A 19,571-nucleotide genomic window follows, 5' to 3' on the forward strand; every position below is an offset into this window, starting at 1 on the left:
GGGGGGGGGGGGGCGCCAAAAAACAAAGAAACTTAAAATGCCCTTGGTGTAAACATCAAACCATCCAGGAATGCACCTGTGCTCCTCCCCCTCTCCACCTCCATCTCCACCACTGCTAGACTGACAATGGAAGCCTTTGTTCCACCTAGTGGCCAAGGCATCTTCCCAGTGATCCCAGCCAAGGAAAGAGTCAAGAGTTTTAGGAAAGTTCACCCTGAGCATGTATATTTTCAAACAGGGTTCCAAAGCAGAGAAGGGAGCAGGGAAGAAAAGGAAAAGACTTTGGTTGATTCAGACACTAAACTGTTTTGACTTGTGTGCCACAGCTGGAGATTCTTGGACTTGGTTACTTTCAGTTCGTTTTCCTCCAGAAAACACTGGCAATCTTATGAATGAAGCTGTTTAGCCAAGGTTAGAATATGCAAGGAGAGTGGGGGTGGCAGTAGCCCAGGGCACAGGGCTCCAGGAGAGCAGGGGGTGAAGGAGAAAACTTACAGAGCAAATATTGTTTACAACTGCAGAGCCAAGCTAATGTGATCTCTCCGCCCGTTCAAGCATATTATTACATTAAGTCCTGAACAACAAAGTCGGAGGCAGGGAAAGCACAGCCGACCCAGCCTCCGCTTGGTAGTGGCACGAGGGCAACATTCCATGCAAAGTTGGTCCCAGCAGCAGTGTGTGCCAGCCCTCCTGGGAACACAGCAGTAAGCTGCTGGGTACACGTACTCAAGTGATGAAAGGTCAAAGAGACCTGGTTTCAGGGGATGGGCAGCACAGACTCATGCACAGCTATAGGAGAAAGCAAACAGAAGAATCTGCATTTCCTTCCTTCCTATTTTCCTTCCTCCCTCTCTCCTCTTTCTCTCTATATTTTTTTTAAATTTCCTGCACTGCTGGAGATAAACCCCAGGGCCTTGTATATTGCTAGACAAGTATTCTACCACTGAACCAAACACCCTGCACCAAGAAACTGCAGTTTTAACTGAAAATGCAGTGCAGCTAGACATGTAAAGAAAAGCATTGGTTGTTGAGTCTTCCAACAGTCATCCAAGGATGCCACAGAAAAGGCCTTGGGTGGGAGCAGGGTTCTCCTAACAATCACTCAGAAATCAGTATTATTTACTCCCACTAATAACACTGCAAACCTGAGATTTTTACTTTCTATAAACAATAGACAGTCTATCAACTCCATTAAATAAAAGAGTCTTGTTCATGTACAATAGAACCCCATTGTTTCTTAAATGGTAAAATTAGGTGCAAAATTAAGACTGTGCCAATAAATAGGTGATCTAATAGTTATTTCTGGCTAGATTCAATTATCTATACCCTTTAGGGCTGACTGCTGTCAACTGTAATTCTCCATGACTCCAAAAGAGGAAAGACTCAGCTCCCCTCTTACACTACCATTTCCACCTTTACCTTCTCCCAAGAGTTTCTCCCTGGTCAGGGAAAGCCCACTTGGCTCTGTGTTTCATTCCCTAGCTCAGTTCGGACAGTATGAAGTAAGAACACTGTCAGCCAGTACCCTACATCTGAAAACTATACAAGGACCTGTGTTTGCTTTGCCTTCCTCCACTAATGTGCAAGAAAATCTAAATAAAGGGGAGGGGGCACATTTGGCTCACGGCAAAGTTCAATATGGCCCAGGATGAAGGAGGGCCCCTGCTTAGCTTCTCCCATAGCAGGCAGTGCCAACACCTGCTATGTGGTTCTCTGAGCACTACTCCCCACTATGAATCTGTGTGAGGATGACAGGCATCTGCTAAAGGAGAAAAAAGAGCCCAAATCAAGAAGACCCAGTTCACTAGCACTCCCAGTCTTCCTCCAAATAAACCACTACCAAGATTTACGTGAGGAACTGCTTTCTTCTCTCCAAGAAGTTACTCCCTGAGACTTGGACATCAAGGAGGAAATGTGGGCCCTACTGCCCAGAGAAACAGTGAGAACCATGGGCCCCCTCTCTCAACACTAGCCTGCCAGCAGCAGCAGCATACTCCAATTCTACCATGTACTCTTTATCCACTGAAGAATCTTTCCAACCCAGACCACCACATCAAAGAGTACAGGCAAGGAATCTCTTCTGCCTAGAGATGGGAGAAAGAAGGGATGACAGAAAGGAGAGGCTATATTTAGCTAGCTGACCAAGATAAAAGGAATGGAAGGAGTCACACAGGCCAAGCACCGCAGGAGTGCTTAACTATTGCTCAGCACAGTTCATCCACAAGCCATGGCAGGGCAGAACAGAGCTGGGGGTACTTTGCTGAAGAGCATAGCTACTTTCTCAGATTACAGGAAAAGGCAGAGACACACCCAGAGGGATATAAAAGCAATAACCTTATTAAGTTATTCAAAATCCAGTCTGAAAGTTAGAACAGAAACTCTTCACTGGTTTAGAAAAAAAAAAACTAAATAATAGAAGGAGGATGAGATAAGTACAAACTGCCTAAAGCAAGCAGCATCTTGAGGACTGTAAGGAGTTTTCCTTGGAGTTCCTTCTGTCTCCCAGGAAGCATGGAAGAGATACCACTTTTATTCAGTGCAGGTTCACTTGCCTCTACTTTAAACCTGGAAGGCCAGAGAAGCCTTCATTTTCTTTAACTTAGTGGGGGAAAATTTCTACTTCTTTAAAGAAAAGAAGGGAAATAAGGCAGCTTCTAGACCAAAACAGCTAATACAGCTTGCATATGACCTTCTGCTTTGCAATCAATATCTTTGGTGTGAAATCATGACCTAGGCTGTGCATGGTATAAACCTGGGGAGCTGCTTCATTTAGTCTAAGGACTGCTGTCTTGTAAGTAGGATACATCTTTCTTTTTATGTACAAAATATCTCTCAGGCAAAGGCTTTGTGAGAAAAACTACCCACAGTCCTAGATATTTAAGCACCTGAAACACCTAGTGTCACAAACATGCACTGCATACTCATGAGCACACATATGCACATGGACATTCACATACACACACATCCCAAGAATGATGAGGGACATACACCCAAAACCAGCAGATCTTGGAAATTTCCTCTTATCTGGAACATATAGTTAAAGCTTATATTTAGCAGTAATACTTATTTAATGAGGGTTATTTTTTTCTTCTCTGTTCCAAAACACACTCTACTCTGAGCTCAATTATCACAGGAGGACCATATCTGACCTGAGAGAGCAGTAAGCAGGTTCTTACTAGTTGCTTATTTTTAGCCTCTGGTCTTTCCTGCCCTCTTCCCCAGGGAAGGCCCCTCCCTTGGCTCTTCAGCACACTGCTCACCAGAATGCAGGATCCTGACTCCCAGCAGGAAGGTGGGGCTGTGGGAGGGAGACCTGGTAATACCCCTCCAAGCTACAAACTTCAAACTATGGACTGAGCAGTTCCTACTAAAAGTATGAGGGAAGAAATATTTTAAAACCACAAAGAAAATAGGAGGGTGACTATAGAAGAGAAACACTGTACATAAAATGTTTACTGTCCATCTAAGATCAGAGCAAAACTACTGTGCCACATGGCTGGATTGGCATATGAAAATCTCTTTGTTTACCTGGGCCAGCCCTGGCTACTTATGCATGTAAATCATGCAGTGTGCACCCCTGCAGGCAAGGCTCTGCCAACCAAGAAAGACCCCACTTATCCTGAAGAAAGCCAGGCTGCCCAACAACCAGCACGAACACACTCCAATGAAATGGATAGCAAAGCAGGTAATTCACAACAAAAGAGGAAGGCTTGAGTGTTTGTCTTGCTGGAAACTCCAAGATAACAACACTCCTTTCCCTAAGCCTCATACTACTACATATATGTAGCTGTCACAGAAGCACCAACGCGAATTGAAAAGAGAATTTTGTCTATCCTACTTTTCTGATGGAAAGATCTTTGTGTGTGTGTGTGTGTGTGTGCACGTGCATGCTTCAGATTGAACCCAGGGCCTTGTGCATGCAAGGCAAGCACTCTACCGACTAAGCTATATCCCCAGCCCTTATCCTAGTTTTCAATGATTGACATTTCACTGTAAAATTAGAAGTACAGTAGAAGCCTTGATCCTCTAAAGAAATAAAAAGTTTTTAACATAATAAATTCAGACAGCAAGTGAATTGGAACTCATGCATAAAATGTGAGATAAACTCTATTTTTTTAAAATCAAGAATAAATGAAGGGCTGGGGATACAGCTTAGTTGGTAGAGTGCTTGCCTCACATGCACAAAGCCCTGGGTTCAATCCCCAGCAATGCCCCCTCCCCCAAAAAAAGAATAAAGGAAATGATAGTACAGCTGTTAACTTAATGATCTGCATATTCAAAATGCTTGAAATACATTTATGAGTTCATCCACATATACTATGTCTTCTGCTAGGGAGACATACATGTTGTTCAATAACAAAAAGTTAAAAAAAAATAAGGGAAAAGAAAGGAGGTAGCATATGCCTGTAATCCTAGTAACTCAGGAGGCTGAGGCAGGAGAATTACAAGTATTGATGCAGCCTTAATAACTTAATGAGGTACTGTCCTAAAAAATAAAAAGAGCTGGGGGTGTAGCTCAGTGGTAGAGCCCCCCTGGGTTGTATCCCTAGCACTGAAATTTAGAAAAAAATTAAAAATTGTCAGTCTAGATTTAAGGTCTTCAAGTTTTCAAGCCTCTGGTCCCAAGAAGTAAAGGCATAGCCTAAAGGCTCCACATTGATCTACCAGATACCAGTGCCATCTGATCTCCCCCCACCCCACCCCCACCACTTGAGAAATAACCCTTTTTGTAATCTGGCAAGTCCCCACTCCCTGCCCTGTCCTGCTCTGGTGTAGGAAGATACAAAAACAGAAGCCTTTACTCCCTCCACCCCTGCACCAGTTCTCTGTAAGCAGCTCCCTGCAGGAAGAAAGTGGAAGAGGTGGAGGGAGAGCATTTCCACTGTATGGTCAACTTTCAGTAGTTTGTTTTGTACAGCACAAATAATGAGGGGTAAAGATCTTCCATGACAGGGTGTGGCAAGGCTGTAATGGTACATTCCATGTCTCCCAATTCCTCATACAGTAGCCAAACTGCATTTGTTATCAGGCACTCCTCACTGAGACTGATGTCTAGGGACAAGATAGGGACTCTGCTCCTCTGAAACTTAGAGCCCATCCTGGAAATTATGAAACAATATAAACATGACTGTTAGAAAGTTGTCTCTATTTTGTCTCCTTTATAATAAGATATCTCAAGGATTAACAAGAATCCATTAAAGTAACTAGAAATTTTAGTTACAGCTGAGTGCATGAATGCATTCTTGTTGTACCATCAAGCTATCAGTGAGTATTGATTTAATCAGCTTTTTCGCTGCTGTGACTAAAAGACCTGACCAGAACAATTGTAGAGGAGGAAAAGTTTACTTCAGTGCTCATGGTTTCAGAGGTCTCAGTCCACAGAAGCCTGGCTTCATTCCTCAGGGATCAGGGTAAAATGGGATGTCATGGTAGAAGAGTATGATAGAGGGAAGTAGGTTACATGATGATCAGAAAGCAGAGAGAGACTCCACTTGCTAAATATAAAATTTATGCCCTGAAGGCATGTCCCCCAATGCCCACCTCCTCCAGCCACACTCTACCCACCTTCTGTTACCACTCAGTTAATCCCATCAGGAAACTAATTCACCAATTTGGTTAAGGCTCCCATAACTTAACCATTCGTCCTCTAAATTTTCTTGAATTGTCTCACACATGAGCTTTTGGGGGACACATCACATCCAAACCACAACAAGTACTTAAATGCCAAACATTTGGTTAAACCTTCTGCTTGCATTATCTCATTTTGTCTTCAGCATAACATTTTAAGAATAATGTCATCCTTATTTTAGAGATCAGTAAATTAAAGGTTCAAATAGGATCATTAACTCCCCAAGGTTTCAGACGATAAACAACAGAGCTGGGAGAACTGACCTATGGAGGGCTGGCTGCTTCAGATGCCTATGCCTCTTTTTCAAGTGTGGCCTCACTTGGTAGATTCAAACTCATTAACTGTATCCTCTCACATTTTCTGAACTTTTCTGTAGCAGATTTTCATTAGCATATGTTCAATTCCCTAAATGGCCTGAGCAGTTTTTTAATAAATGGAGACTGTCAAATATACAGATATTTATTAGTGCCTACTCTGTGCCAAGACTACATCAGGTGCTACAAAGAGACTCTAACAAAAGACAAATCTATAAAGTGGAAAAAGAAATGGGGAAACAGTCAACCAGTAATAGAAGGTGATAAATAAGTACAACCTGAGACTTCTGTACAGGCAAAGGTTTCTCAATGTACCCACAAGTCCCCTGAGAATCCTGTTACAATGCAAATTCAACTCTGTAGGTCTGAGTGGGCCTGAGATGCTGCATTTCTAAACAGTTCTTGAACAACACTCCTGCTGCTGCTGCTGCTGACCAAGTACTCAGGAACTTCCAAAGTCTGTCAATCTGGGATGGAGTGGTCTAGAAAAGGTCAAGAAATGAACTAGAAACAGTCTTTACAGAACTGAGCAGAATTTGGAGATGGGGGGACAGGGTGCCATCAGGAAGCAAGAAAATAATATTTAAGATTGAGGGGGAAAATACCTCAAGCAAAGAAGCACAAATGCACAGCTGTTCTTTTAACAAAATGAAAAAACATTCTTAAACTGTATCATCATTTGTTTCAGTTTGGATCTCTATAGACTCAAGTATTGAAGATGGCACTATTGGTCCCCAGCCAGTGGTGCTATTTATTTATTTATTTTTCCATGCTGAGGATCAAACCCACCTTGTGCATGCTAGGCAAGTACTCCACCACTGAGCTACATTCCCCAGCCCAATCATGGCGTTATTATGCTAGGAAACTTTAGGAGGTGGAACCTAGTGGAAGTAAGTTAGCTTGAAGGGCACATGCCCTTGAAGGGGATTATTGGGACCCCAGCCTCTTCCTATCTCTCCGATTCCTTACTGCCTTGAAGTGAACAGGCCATCTCTGCCACATGCTCTTGTAAATGATATAATGTGCCACCAAAGGCCCCAAAGCTATAGAACAGAGAGACCACAGACTAAAACCTCTGAAACTATGAGTCAAACAAACCTTTTTCCTTAAGAGTTGATTATCTCTGACCTGGGGATATAGCTCAGTTGGTAGAGTGCTTGCCTTGCATGCATAAGGCCCTGGGTTCAATCCCCAGCACTACAAAACAAAACAAACAAACAAAAAAAAGGGTTGAGTGTCTCAATTATTTCATCACAGTGACAGAAAGCTGACTTGAATGCCAGGAACTACTAATCTTTATTCTTTTGAGGAGCCCTTAATTCTCTTTAAAGAACCTTAGTGACTAGCCTGAGAATAATTTCAAGGTAAGCAATGATTTTTGCTTGCTAATCTAACAGAGTAAGGCTCATAATAAATGTCTTAGAAAATGCTGCCTCAACTACTCCATTACTTGATGATGCTCAGAGGTTTCAAGCCATGAACTTTGGCACATACCCAGCCACTAAACAATGAATGTTTCACGAGACATTTTTAAACACTTACTATCCAAAATGAACAGGAAAGAAAGTCCCACTGTCAGCTCCACCCTTTGTCAGCCTCCCAAGATGGGCCTCCCATGAGAAGGGCCAGAATAGTGGTCCCTTCTATTGGGCTATCTAGTAATGTAGCCCTGCTTCCTGGCTAGGCCATTTCCTTCACTGTTTCTGAAAAGTGGCACTGCCCTTACTCAATAAGCTTCTCAGCAACAAGAAATGAATGCTCAGACTGTAAGGAAAGGTCACCCTGGTGACCCTGCAGCATCATGCACATTGTGCTTATGAAGAGAAAGGGTGGTGTGGCTGGGAACTACTGGATTCAAAATAGAGAGATGGGCATTTACTGCAGGGTTCTGTCGTTTAATCAGCTACATAACCTCTCCAAATTCATTTTTACACTTAGAAAACAAAAATTTACAATCTGAGATCTACCTATCTTACTATCATGGATAAAATTCAGCAATGGCAAGTGCTTCATATGAAACACCATAAAAACACAATATCTTATTCCTAAAGAGTCTGAGAGATGAGAGGCTTTTCATGATACTCTTCCTTTAACATCATACCCCATTATATATACAGCTAGTATTTATTATCTCTACTTGACAAAAGCAAAAACTCAAAGCAGAAAAGAAACCATGGATTTGTTCAAAGTCAAACTCCAAGGAAATGAATGACTGCCAAAGGTAGTCATGAAGTCAAATATATTTCTGTTATAGAATAATGAGATTTATTAATCTGCTTCTAGAAATGTGTATTTTAACATTCCCTAAAGGTCTACTGCAAGACTCAAATCATTTAGAATCGAAGTGTTTGTTATGTGACACATGAAAATCCAAGGTGGAGCTTATTGGAAGAATGGGCACAAGATTCCAGTACTGCCTCAATTATTTTACAGACCACACAACCTTGGACAGGCACACTGGCTGGGGCAAGGATTCATTTCCCTTTCTTTCTTTATTTTGATTTTTTAATAGTTGTAGATGGACACATACCTTTATCTTATTTGTTTATTTTTACATGGTGCTGAGGATGGAATTCACTGCCACACACTTGCTAGGCAAGCGCTCTGCAACTGAGCTACAGCCCCAGCCCTCATTTTCCTTTTCTATAAAAAGATAGAACTATATTTGCTAAGTGATTAAACCTTTTGTTAAGGTTTAATTGCTAACACCTAGAACAGTTAAAGTCTGTTCTAAGTAGGTATAGATGCCCTTAGCCTCCCCAATATCTCATCTTTCTCTCTTCAGACATTTTCAATTATCTCCTGCATTCATTTCCTTCAGCAACCACCAAGGAAATCCCCACTATCCAGATTATAAACTCTGGAGTATGTGAGCTACACTGGCACACCAAAGCGGCATGGCTGGGTATATGGACAAGGTGTTATGGTTTGAAAGTCTCCTGAAAAACTCATTGAAATTTAATTGCTACTGTAGCTGTGTTGAGAGATGGGACCTTTAAGAAGTGATCAGGGGGCTGGGGTTGTGGCTCAGAGGTAGAACGCTCACCTACCATGTGTGAGGCACTGGATTCGACTCTCAGCACCACATAAAAATAAAATAAAAGATATTGTATCCACCTATAACTAAAAAATAAAAAAAAAATAGAAGTTATCAGGCCTTGAGGATTCTACCTTCATGAATGGATTAATGCCCCTATCACAGGAGTGGGTTACTGATAAAAGGATGAGTTTGGGCTGATTTCTTCTCTGTCTAGCACATCATTAGCTTGCCCATCTGCTATGTTATGATACAGGAGCACCAAGACCACGTGCTGGTACCATGCTCTGGGACTTACCAGCCTTTAGAACTGTAAGGCAAATAAATATCTATAAATTACCCAGTCTGTTTTATTTTGTTGCAGCATCAGAAAATGAGCTGAGACATAAGGTAAACTGGTAGTCTCCTCCTCACATTTCCCACTACATTCCATTCTCCTTACTCTTTTAAAATTTGCTACAATTCTGGAGTTGAAGAGGCAGAACTAAGTCAACCTGGATACATTTTCTGGGGGGATGTGGAGAAAAGAGTGGGAACAGAAAGAGGGAGGACAAACATAAAGAGGCTCACCAACCAACCAAGCACGTAGCGTGAAAAAATAAAAATCTGAGCTTTAAAAAAAAATTTTTTTTAATTGTAGTTGGACACAATACCTTTATTTATTTATTTTTATGTAGTGCTAAGGACCGAACCCAGGGTCTTGCACATGCTAGGCAAGCGCTCCACCGCTGAGCCACGACCCCAGCCCCCAAATCTGAGCTTTTTAGATTTGTTGCTCACTTAAGAAAGCTGATGGAAGAGAAATCCACATGTAAGCTGGTATTTCATACAGAGGGCTGAGGAACACAATTCAGGAAGAGCACCTGACACTACAGGAATTTACCTGATAAGGAAAAGAACACTGTGTGAGGTCCTAGAAAGAACACAGGGGCCCCAAAGACAATTCAATTTTAACTCTGTCCCTCTCTGTGTGAAAAAGGGAATTTTTAAATCTGTTTCCTTTTTTAACTAAAGAAAACCTCAGAGCAAGGTTAACATGTAAAATGCTGCTCATAATATCCGACACAGTAGATAGTAAAGGTTAGAATACCTTCAACAATGTTGAGGAGAACTTTTGCCTTCAATCCCTAATATAAGAAAACTGATGGCAACATCAGATCAAAATCCTTCATTCAATAGGTCTCATTAACCACAAGATGGATGTGCTCACTCCAAACTCAGTAAGCATGTTGTTCTTAGTGGAAAGTGCTCTTCTGGTATGGCCCCTCCTGTTTCTGTTGAATCAAGATAACCATTTCTAGGTATTAAATCTAATCCAAAGGTACCCAAAAAACATTTAGCTGAACTTCTATGTCCATAAGGCCTGAACCATACTGCAAAGGAAAAAAATATATACAAAAATAATAATAATAATAATAATAAGAAGAAGAAGAAGAAGAAGAAGAAGAAGAAGAAGAAACAAACTAGCCAAAATAAATGGAACACAAAAACCTCTCGGAAACCAACCCTAAAGAGAGTTTACAACAAGAATTGATATTTTCACTGATTTCTTGACTTTTATTCTTCCCCACCTCAAAAACAACTTCTGGGGGTTGAGGATAGGCAAGGCAACTCCAAATGGGCTCAGAGTAGCTTTCCCCAGAACAGAGGGAAAACAACCTAACAGGAAAGCCCAGATGCAAGTATGGGGAAACTTCTGAGTCCAGGCCTCCCTGAAGATATGCTATCACAACTAGCCTGATGTCTGGATACAATGTTCTCTGGGACATGGAGATACAGGAGAGTGGGAGCAGGGAAATCTCAATATCTCAATATCCATCAAGCAAGAAAGCCCTCCTAGTGTTTGAGGAAAAAGAAGAATCATTTATGGAGCCTTCTGGGAAAGAAATGTGATATTTATATAAAACATGGGGTTAAACCAGGTGCAGTGGTGCATGCCTGAAATCCCAGCTACTCACCTGTAATCCAGCTACTTGGGAGGCTGAAGCAGGACAATTACAAATTCAGAGCCTGGGCAACTTAGAGAAATCCTGACTCTAAATACAATTAAAAAGGACTGGGGCTACAGCTTAGTGTTTATTTAACATGTGCAAGGCTGTGGGGTTCAATCCCCAAGTACCACCACAACCATTGCCACCACCACAAAGTGGGGGGGTTGAGAAAAAATATAATATAGGAAACTGAGAGTGAAAGAATATAAGCTCTGGGCTGGGGTTTTAGCTCAGTGGTAGAGCACTTGCCTCACATGTGTGAGGCACTGGGTTCCATCCTCAGCACCATATAAAAATAAATAAATAAAGATACTGGGTCCATCTACTACTACTAAAATATATATATATATATATATATATATATATATATATATGCTCCATGAAAGTAAGATTTTTTTTTTTTAATATGTTTGGCTCATTGCTTTTATCTTTAGCACTCAGAACTGCACCTGGAACACAATGGACTCAAACATTTTATTGAATGAATAAAAGAGGGAGAGACAGAAATCTAATATGGTTAAGGCATAAACTTCGAATCAAAGAGAATTGGATTCAAGGGCTGGGAACAGAACTCAGTGGTAGAGAGCTTGCCTAGCATTTATGAGGTCCTGGGTTCTATCCTCAGCCCTGCCCCCCAACACACACACATATTGGATTTAAATCTTTTTTAAAGCTACTTCCTAGTTGTGGGATTTTAATCAAGTCACTCTGATTCTTGCTCAGAATTAAATGACAATGTATTTAGTCACTTAGAATGCCCAGGACATTAGCTATGATCATCTCCTTGCCTTTGCCCCACACCCTCAAAATCTCCCTGGCTTGAGGCAGAAAAGAACAGTAGGTACCACAAAGAATCAAAGGCCCAGTACTGAAGTGAGGGCTGCAAACCAGTTCCGGACTAATTCTTGGCCACGGGTGCCTGGCCTGCCCTCAACACTCTCTCTAGTCCTTTGCTCCCATGAAATCTAGGCCAGTCCATTTCTCTCTCTACAGGGAACCTTCCTTTTGTCCTCTGGCTCAGAAGAGGATGTGACTACCAGTATGCTGAGAAACTGGAGAAAGCTGTGTGTAGCAGGGGAAAGGCAGCATCTAGAGAGGTCCCCAGAGAACCAATCCCACACTCATCCACACACTTACTCCCACCTACCAACATCCCATAATATGCTCATTTAATTCATACAAATTAACACTTTCTCAAGCTGCTACTGGGAGCAAAGACACACCAGACATTTCTCCTGACAGCTTCATTTGCTATGCATCTCAATATGTTAGTGATAATTTCCTGGACAAACCCCAGCTTGAGTAGGAGATAGAAATAGATCTCATGCCTGAAAAGCCTCAAGCCACATCACATTTGAATTGGAAAAGACACAAGAGACCTTGGACTCACTTGCTGAGCTAAGCAGGATCCAGGTTTCCTAAGGACTTGAGTCTAGGGAGAATTTAGGAATTTCAGATTTTTGGTCATAAATCCAAATGGTGTTACAGTGGATGGTTTATATGCAAAAGGGAGAAAATGAGCAGGAAGAAGGACTCATGAGAGTGTGTCCACTGTAATTCCTGATCTTGTAGGAGGTGCAGCTGTAGAAGAGTAGAGCAAAGAAGGGACAACAACACACACACAGTCAGTTTCTTATACTAAGTTCAGAATGGCTCAATCTAACATGTGTGATTTTAATCACATGTTCAGAGGTGCTGTATGCTCATGTAGAGCCCACTCCTCAAAGCCCTGCAATATTAAGCTAAGCAAGGAAGCTTAAGCGGGCCACACAAAAAAGACTCCAACTTCTAAACAGAACAGGATTCAGAATAAAGAGGAAGAAAGAGAGGAAGAGCCCAGAGCTCCAGGAACAGTAATCCCCAGGTCTGCCCAAGCCTGCCCCACCACTGCTGTCCCTGTTGAAGAGGTTGATGAAGATGTTATCCTCAGAGCTTCCAATTAACTCCTGCAACTGGGTTACTATTTAGCTCAGAGAAAAGATGACGATGAAGAAACCAAGCATAGCCAGCTTGTGTTTGGAGAAAGGATCACTCTGTGTATATGTTTAGCTTCTCTGCATGCTCACTGGAGACAAGGCAGGAAGTAGTAGACTCATATGAGACAGAAAGCACTAAACACACCAACTATAGCGAGGAGGTTAAACACTTATTAATTACAGCAAAAAAAAAAAAAAAGTACTCTCTTGGTAACAGCATCCCCAATTTTATTACAGCCAGTAATTTATTTGCTCAGTTACAAAACCCCACTTCCCAGCATTCCTTGAAGCCAGATGTGACCATGTCTTCTAAGTTCTAACTAATGAGATATAAACAGAAAGACTTTAAAGGAATGGTCTCACATGGGAAAGCAACTTTTTGTCTTTTTCTCCATTACCTCCTGTTATGATTTGAACTTGTAACCCCCAAATTCATAAATTGGAAATTGAATTCCCAAGTTAATATGCAGGGCTTTGGGGAAATAATTAGGATTCAATGAGGTGATGAGTGTGGGCCCTCCATGATGGCATCAGTGGTTTCATAAGAAGAGTAAGAGCCCAGAGCTAGTACACTTGCTCTGTCTCATCATATAATCACTTCCTCCATGTTATGACACATCAAGAAGATCCTCATCAGATGCTGAGCAGATGTCATGCCATACTCTTGGACATACTAGCCTTCAGAACCATGAACTAAATAAATGTCTGTTCTTTATAAATTACCCAGTCTTGGGCATTTTGTTATTGCAACAGGAAACAGACTAAAGCATCTCCCTTTTGTGTGTTTCCTGGAGACAGAAATAAGAGGGCTGGATCTCTAGCAGTCATACCTGACCATGAGGTAACCTTAAGAATAGAAACTATCTGCCACATAATGGAGTTAGACCAAGTGAAACTCTTTCCTCTTGAGCCACAGAATAGGGCATACAACCACCATATTATGGCTAAAAAGGCCAGAACTTCCATATTTCTAGGTAGGAGGTGTGAGCCAAAGTTCAGATGATCATGGAGATGGCATTGTCTCTAAATTCTTTCACATAAAAAATAAAATCTTCTTTTGAAGTTAAAGCCATATTCTGTAATTTCCAACTAAAACTAATCTTAACTGATGCAACAATCCCATTAGAAAGCTTTATTTATTAAAGGATGCTGTGAAGGAGATTAAAATGGCACATACTCTTATAGACCCCCACATGGTAGATTCTCAAATTGTGTCTGCTTATGGAAAACAGCGTTGGCTAATTTCTTAAGTAGCAAGTACTATCACTATGAAAAGAATAGAGAGTTTCTGGGGGAGTGTAGGGCAGGGAATATTCATCCTAAGACATTAAATATTCCATATTACCTACAAACCAAAACTTTAGGTGAACTGATCCAGTGAGGTGGCATGATTTGATCTCCTAAGAGAATCCTGGATGATATAAACCTTTAGATATTTCTCATATTCTGATTGAGCATTCCTATTATGAAAATCTGAAATCAAAATGCTCCAGAATCCAAAGCTTTTGGAGTGTCAAGTCTATGTGAACATTCCAAAAGCTGAGAAACTTCAAAATTTGAAATATTTCTGGCACGGTGTTAATTGTGTTCTGTTCCTTAAAATGAAAATGCCTTAATAGTCAGAGACCAAGTGGAACACATAGTCCTAGCAGTGATGATGAGGATGACAAATGGCTAGGGGCAGTTAATAAAGAAAGGGGGAAAAAAAAAAAGGTAGAGCCAACAGCTTGGCTCTATCCACCTTCTTAAGGGGCCATGCCTCATTCTCATTTCCCATTAAAGCTCAAAGATTCACTTCTTTAGCCCGTCAATCAGAGATAACCTTTGCCAGGTCAAGCTGAACTGTCCATTTGTGGAATGGACTACACCACAACTATCTGGCAGCTTAGAAGGGTCAGAAATGACCTTCAGACACAGGCTAATTGGGGCCTGTTTATGTGAAGGTATGGCTCTAAATGCAACTGGCACAGAGTGATTTATAATGATGACTGCCTACCTTTGGAGAGGGGGAACAGAACTATTTTTGCTAGTGAAGAATTAAGGTATGTTGGTGCTGATGTAGTTCAGTGATAGAGCACTTGCCTAGCACGCATGAGGCCCTGGGTTCCATCACCAGCACCACAGGGTGAAAAACCGGTAGACTGAGGAAATAAATACTCACAGGACAGAATCCTTCTGGGATAGAAAAGCAGAGACAGATAAAGGGGGTGGGGCAGAGCCAAAAGGGTACAGGGAAAAAAAAAAAGAATAACTGGATGGAACAGACTTTATGAGAGAATGTTAAAGGAACTGAACTTATTTGATATGCAGATGAAAATACTCAGGAGCTGATAATTCTCCTTCAGCCTGTGGCCAAAGACACAAAGAAGATATGCACCAAGAACAGCAGAATGGTTTCAGTTAAGTCCTCCCCACCTTCGGGTGGAATCAGTCTAGAAGGCCCACCTGGCCTCTCTCTCCTTCAGTGTCTCCCCAGCACGGCTATACTTCCTGCCTTATTCCTACTGTAATCCATTCACCTCTCAGTAATACTGCTTTCCTGACACTGTCATCATTTGCTCCTTACTAGGCTCTGAGTTCTTTAGGGGCAGCAATCCCCACCTTAATCCTGTGTGTGTGTGTGTGTGTGTGTGTGCATGTGTATGTCCAGAGTATAATACACAATGAGTATATAATAAATGAATGAAATAAAAAAACATTTATTGTTCACTCCTTATGTGCCAGAAATTTGGGAGAAAATAGTGAACGAGACAAACAAAAATCCCTGTCCCCATAAAGCTTCCAATTCTTGTCTGAGGAGATGGATAACATACAAGTGCACCCTAGTACATCAGAAGGAAATGTGAGAAGGAAGTTGTTGCTAAGGGGAAAAAAAAGGTGGGGAAGCAGGACAGAAGTCCATGGGTGTGCTGTGAAGGGCACTGTGATAGTAACCAGGGTGGCTGGGAAGACCATGGGGAGAGAGCAAAGGTCTAAGGGATCAAACCACAGGGTAACCTGGGGACACAGACAGCGTCAACTTTCCTCAGGGTGTGACAAGGAACCACTGCAGAGGTTTGAACAAGGAAGAATGCTGAAATTGCAACCCAAATGTCAGCAGGAGCCCTCTGAGTGTCCAACTGACAACACATCTAGAGTACCAAGGTGGGAGCAGTGAAACCAGGTAGAGGCTACTGCAAACATCCAGGAGCTATAGATGGTGGTGGCTTGTCCTAGAGAACTGTCAATGCAGACAGTAGTCAGAATCAGAATGTAAGGTAGAGTTGACAAGATCTGATAATGAACAACACATGAGGTAAGAGAATACAAAAGGGTTGAGGCTGTAGCTCAGTGGCAGAGCGCTTGCCTAGCATGTGTGAGGCACTGGGTTTGATCCTAAGCACCACATAAAAATAAACAAACGAAGGCATTCTGCCCATTTACAACTACAAATAAAGAAAGAAAGAAAAAGAATGTAAGACAGTCCAAAGATTTTTGTTCTGAGGAACTAAAAAGAAAAACAACCAAAGCACAAACACATCAATGTCCTTCCTGGTGGGGCTCACCAGAGGCAAGGAATAGATTCTTACTATGAGGAGTGTCAGCCCCTGGGAAGATGATCACTGTTAAAGGTCCTCTTTCACACCCAGAGGTGTGACCTGACTCTGAGGACACTAATCTCCAGACCCAGCCTCTTACCCTTGGCTTTGCTTCCTTACACTCTGGGGCGGGTGATCTCTCACCCCAGAATTTGCTCCTGGGGATCCTTATCAATCCAGTCCAAGTTGAAAACAGTTTGATAAAGTTCCTGATAACTCAAAGCTCACATTCTCCTGCAGTTCACACACCACTCCTGCATTTTCCTACCCAGCAGATGCCTCTGCGCTCTTGAAGGAAGCAGCAATAATATCTCCAATGTAGCAGGAGGTGGCCCAGACTTGGGGGTGGAGGTGAGAGAACAGAGAATAGGAAGAAGAAAGCAAGAGATGTCAGAGGTTCAGCGCACTCTACCTGTGCTTGGGTTGTGCCTTTCCTTCCTTAGCCATGCAAGAGTTATCTCCCACTCCCTTTCCACCCCTGCTCCCCCTCTAGGCATCACTGCTCTCTACTACTCCTAGCTACTCCTCTTCACTATTACCTCTCTTCCAAAGAGCAAAAGGAAACTTTGCATCACCATGAGGTTCACCTTTGAAAACACAGTTTGGGAGTTTTTTTCTTAGCTAGATCCATATAACCTATATCCTAAACACTCAGATGAGCCATATTGTAAGACCTATAGGAAAAGGAAATCAAAATAAGACAAAGATAGGAAAGTTCCTATGCCAATGACTAAAAGAGTGGTAAATTTGTCAACCAAAGCAGCACAATTCACAATAGCTAGAATGTGGAACCAACCTAGATGCCCTTCAATAGATGAATGGATTAAAAAAATGTGGCATTTATACACAATGGAATACTACTCAGCACTAAAAAATAACAAGATCATGGCATTTGCAGGGAAATGGATGGCATCAGAGCAGATTATGCTAAGTGAAATTAGCCAATCCCTAAAAAACAAATGCCGAATGTCTTCTCTGATATAAGGGAGGTGACTCAAAATGGGATAGGGAGGAAGAGCATGAGAAGAAGACTACCACTAAATAGGGAAGAGAGGTGGGAGGGAAAAAGAGAAGGAGAGTTGCACGGAAGATAGAGTTTGAAAGCCTGGATTCATATTCTGATGTATTATGTGGAATTTATGATCTCTTAAGCCATTAATCACATGGTGATCATCATCCATAGCTTCTGAATGACTTCTCTAAGGGCTAAAATTTTCTATCATATTATGCAAAATCCCAAGGATCCTGGGTACCAGACAGAGATTATACAGGGAGGACAGGAGAAAACAAGACCAAATCTAGACTTATATGTAGGAAATGCACAAAGTGATCATAACATAAGACACTTCTTGTTAAAAAGTTATTATTAAATTGTAGTATAAAGGTGTATTAAGAATTTTAATGCAAAAAAATTATGAATGTAATGCACTCCACTATTGTCATGTATGTAAGAAATAATAAAAAATAAAAATAAATTAAAAAAAAACACACAAAAAAATTGTCAACCAAGTGTTTGCTAACTGTATATATCATATGCCATAGGATGACTCAAAAGAAGTACACAAAGAATGAAATGTTTATTCCCACCCTGCAGAAGCTTAAAATCTGATCAAGGAAAAAAACTAGGGGCTGGGGCTAAGTGGTAGAGCACTTGCCTGGCACGTATAATAGGAATTGGGTTTGATCCTCAGCGCCACATAAAAATAAATAAATAAAATAAAGGTATTTTTAAAAAAAGGAAAAAACTAACACAAGTACTACAACAAACAAGCAAGCATTTCCTAAACTGTATGGCCAAACAATCAGGGTTAGGATTCAGATAGACAGAAAAGAGAGAGCTCTTCCAAGATACAGCAGCAGAGCATAACTGGGGCAAGAATCAGCTAGGCACGGGCAAGGGAAGGGGAGGAAGCAGAGAAGTGGGTGCTGGACAGGCAGGCATTTCTGGCAGGCTTTCAAAGCCAGCCAGGGGAGCTGCATTGAGACTGGGGAAAGAGGACAAGGGCCTTCAAAGCACCAGGCCTGAGCATGGTCAGGAGGATGGAACTTGAGTCAGAAAATGTCCAGTGGCTTGGGCAATCCCTGGACATGAGAGAAGGAGACACAGATTACAACTGTGGCAGTGGGAAGCACAATTTAAAAAGAGAAAAACACTTAATAAATTTGAGCACCAATTATGGCAGGTATAGTTTTAGATGCTGGGGATAAGCAGTTCCCAAAAACAGTGTGAAGAAAAAAGTTACAAAGCATATAGGGATAGAAACCAACTGTTAATTTTATTCAGTTATTGTCTATATCCTGTTCCGTGGCAAAAAAAAAGCAGAAAAACACTTATACTCTAATCAAAGATTTGCCTTTATTTACAACTTTCTTAAATACAGACGGTTTAAAGGAAGATTCTGTTGAGGGACATTCATGCACAAGACAACATGATAGCCATCTCCATTCCTCAATGAGAATTATTTTGCTCTCCTAGGTTTTATACAAATATGTGTGTTTGTGGGTAGAGATCTGATAATCCCTATCTCCCTAGGAGTAAGGCAAGATAGTTGTTAACATATTATGGGCCTATTTCACCCATTCCTTACCCTGCCATGGTGTTCATCAGCTTTCCATCACCATAATAAAATACCAGAGAATAATTAACTTTAAAGGAAGAAAAGTAAAAAAAAAAAAAAAAAAAGGAAGAAAAGTTTATTTTGGCTCACAGTTTCAAAGATCTTGGTATACCTTGGCCCCATCACTTAGGGCCTGTGGTAGTACAGCATATAATGGCAGGTGCATGTGGTAGGAGGAAGCCTATTTACCTCAGAGTAACAGGGAAACAAAGAGACAGGAAGGAGCCAAGGTTCCAATATCCCCTAAAAGGTACTCCCACCAAAGACCTAACTTCCTTCCACTAAGCCACACCTCCTAAAGGTTCCACCACCTCCCAATAGCACTACATGCTGGTGACCAAGCCTTTAGCATATGAGTCTTTGGAGTACATTTAAGATCCAACCCAAATCATAACACATGGCCAGGTATCATTTCCCCCCCCCCCCCC

At 41.5% G+C, this 19,571-nt stretch overlaps 1 protein-coding gene across 27 annotated transcripts in view; it reads right to left on the reverse strand.

Annotated features, from left to right (window-relative positions):
• Mical3 (microtubule associated monooxygenase, calponin and LIM domain containing 3) overlaps positions 1–19,571 on the reverse strand; it is a 264,490-nt gene that overhangs the window by 153,176 nt on the left and 91,743 nt on the right. Inside the window, exon 1 of one of the 27 annotated variants that reach the window (XM_048787732.1) lies at positions 7,042–8,945. The exons of the other annotated variants lie outside the window; for them this stretch is intronic. The gene's annotated coding sequence lies outside the window, so the exon portion shown is untranslated. Of the gene's footprint in view, positions 1–7,041; positions 8,946–19,571 lie in introns of those variants that run through there. 27 annotated transcript variants of the gene reach the window in all.

The sequence above is a fragment of the Marmota marmota genome, unplaced genomic scaffold (assembly GCF_001458135.2).
Source record: "Marmota marmota marmota unplaced genomic scaffold, marMar, whole genome shotgun sequence".
Classification (NCBI taxonomy): Eukaryota; Metazoa; Chordata; class Mammalia; order Rodentia; family Sciuridae; genus Marmota; species Marmota marmota.